General features: G+C 42.0%; 1 long non-coding RNA gene across 1 annotated transcript; it reads left to right on the plus strand.

Annotated features, from left to right (window-relative positions):
- Positions 1-1561: 1561 nt before the first annotated feature.
- LOC118156618 lies at positions 1562-2064 on the plus strand. Its single transcript, XR_004746343.1, has 2 exons — positions 1562-1672; positions 1825-2064. It is a non-coding gene; the product is annotated as an uncharacterized LOC118156618 (long non-coding RNA).
- The last annotated feature ends 807 nt before the right edge of the window (positions 2065-2871 follow it).

Here is a 2871-nt window from a genome sequence, read left to right on the forward strand (position 1 = left end):
AAAGCATTTATCCCAGATTCAACCAGATGGGTAAGCCCAAAGTATTTGCCTACTGCTTTCTGTTTATTTGCCTCAGCTCTTCAGACATGTCTAGCCAACATGAAAGAGAAAGATACAATTTTGACCAATTGAACTTGGAGCTCTCTCTTCTCCTAGTGAGATCAGCAAGAGTTATGTGTTTATTTGAGGCAAGCATACAATATATTTCTAAATCTCACTCCCGGTACACATGTTATGGGTATCTTATTTTATTTCTGACATCTCAGCTCTGGGTGCTCGCAGGAGACAAGATGAATGACCAGCTGTGCCGTCAGGCATGGCATTCACTGGGGTCACGGCACCCATCTTCTGTGCTGGCTAAATCCTCTGCTTTATGACTCAGTGGCATGAGTCACAAGCTACCATCTGAAACAGGCTAACCATTCTTATCTCTATCTGTGTGTTTCATTTGTGGTCATAATACTTATTATCGTCTTTGTGAGTTACAAGTGTTAAGTGGTTGCTTACTGTTTCACTGTCTGCACACATCTATTTGCCTGCTAAAAACTACATAACCTTGCTAAAAATAACTTGGAAAACAGTAAGGCTCATCACCTCATAGTTATTTAAAGTCTGATTTTACATCTTCGCTATGTTTCAGTTTAAACCTGTGAGATACCTTAAAATGGATGGTTGATTTCCCCTTATTTTTCCAGCAAAGGAGTAGTTCCAAGGTCAAGTGCTTTCATATATTAATGGGGTTCACAGGTGTTTTCCCTAGACAAGCTATCACAGCATAACCAGCCATAAAATGTGTCTTAGTTAATCATTACTCAAAAGACATTTAGCAGTTGCTGTATTTTACAGTGGAGAATCCCTAAATTCCCTTCGAAGTTGCAGCTGATACAGAGAACAGATAAGTTAATAATGCCAGGCTCGGGGGACTCTTGACAAATACAATTGCAGATGGGAAGCCTGGATTGACTTCCATGTGTTTCTTGGAAGCCTTTCAAAAGGTTGATTATAACCTAATGAGCCCCGTGCTGTACTCTTTGAGAGAAGCTGGAGTTTCAACACGTGGTGGTGGCCTCAGTTATTCATAGTTTTTGTCTGAGGAAGGTGAGGAATGAGCTAGCTTAATTTAACCTCAAATAGGGAGGGGCAGCACTTTTCCTGCCCCGCTGGTGTGGTTTGCACCGTGTTTCTGGAATCTGGATAACACCTTCGGCGTGAAGGGCGATTTCAAGATGTCATGATACATCAGCAAAAGTTATTAGAGAAAGAATGTGAGCTGGCACTTGCGTTAATGCTTCCGAGTAATTAACTGCAATGCTACAACCTCTCCAGCTTCTGTAACAATCTCCAGGCTTGAGCCAGAGCTTCTGCTTTCCTTTCTGTCTGCCTGCTTTGAATAACTCTCCCATCCCACCCTTCTGAGCAGTTGCGGAGGAGACTCTTTTGGCTGGAATTAGACATCCCCAGATGGTACTTTAATGCTCAACACCTGCTACAACTCCCTCAGTACTTGTTATCTCTGCCACAGCTTTTATACATGCCTTTTATTAGCTAGTTGGGTGGAGGAGGGAGAGGAAGGAATGCTCACCGTCCAGCTCAAAGCAGATGCAGGGCTGCGGTGTTTGTGCTGTGCTTCACCCACACATGAGCAGCAGCACAGGAACTGCCAGCACCGTGGGTCAGCACTGACTCTATTGAGTTATTTTTTTCTGTATGCTGATTTAAGAGACACTGAATGCTCACAGCTCAGGAAAAATACATTATCTGGCTTGTTCAAAATGAAAAGAATTTTCATGGAGTTATTTTCCCCTCCTCTCTCCATTACTGCAGCTATCAAAGACATTGTGGACCACCACTCCTGAAGGACTGCCAAAGTGAAACAATGCCATGTTTACATTAATTTTAGTGAAAAGACCTCATCTGTGCAGCCCTCTTTTAAGACATCTTTCAATATCTACCTTGGGGCTCTTCTTGGTCCAGCTGCATCTTTTAAACTACTGCTGAGGACATGACTGACATTTCTACTGCTCACAGGAATAAAAGCCCAACTGCTTTCTGAGGTAGTCACTGGGAAAAAAAAGACCAAATTAGTGTACTGGTCTTGTGTTGTAATTGAAAAGTTCTATTAAATCAGGATCTCCCACTGCTAGTTCCAGTTGGGCAAATATATATTCATGGTTGGAACTGAGAAGATGTTGATCTGGTCCTCCTGATATACCTTGCTTATTGACTTGTGAATATTGCCAGATTGATTTTATTTCAAGAGGATATGGATTAATTGGATTAATTGTTCCCCTTGATCAAACGGCTTCTCCAGAGTGGGGCACGTCCGCAGCTGCTGCAAACCAGCACAGCATCATTGAAGCCATTTTACCCCAAATCAACACCTGAGGTAACCCTAAACATTCCAGATTTGATGCACATCAGATTGTGGGTGAAATGTACCCTGCACTTCTGGACCTCACAACAGTCAGTTTTGACTGTATCCTGTGCACACCAGCAAAAGGGCAGAAATCCTGTGAAACAAATCCACATTACTTACTAGCAAAGAGGAAAAATAAGGAAAAGGGCCACGAGGCTGGGAGAGTGTGAAATGCTAGGTGGGCATCTGCTAAACTTTCAGTACATGTTGTCCAGTCTCTTGCTAGCTGATCAAAGTGTTTGGTTAATGGAGACAGCTCAAACAAATTTTAATTGATAAATTAAGAAATATGTTCAGAAGAAATTTGGCATAAGAACAGTAGTTCTGTCAGAAAGCAGTCATAGCCTGGTTTTAGGGTTCCCAGGACATGACATGGAGTGTGAAATGACAGAATATCTGACATAGCCAGTGTCGTACTTTAATATCAAGAAACATTAAAATAACAAGTTTCAGGA

Source organism: Oxyura jamaicensis, chromosome Z, assembly GCF_011077185.1.
Source record: "Oxyura jamaicensis isolate SHBP4307 breed ruddy duck chromosome Z, BPBGC_Ojam_1.0, whole genome shotgun sequence".
NCBI classification, from domain to species: Eukaryota; Metazoa; Chordata; class Aves; order Anseriformes; family Anatidae; genus Oxyura; species Oxyura jamaicensis.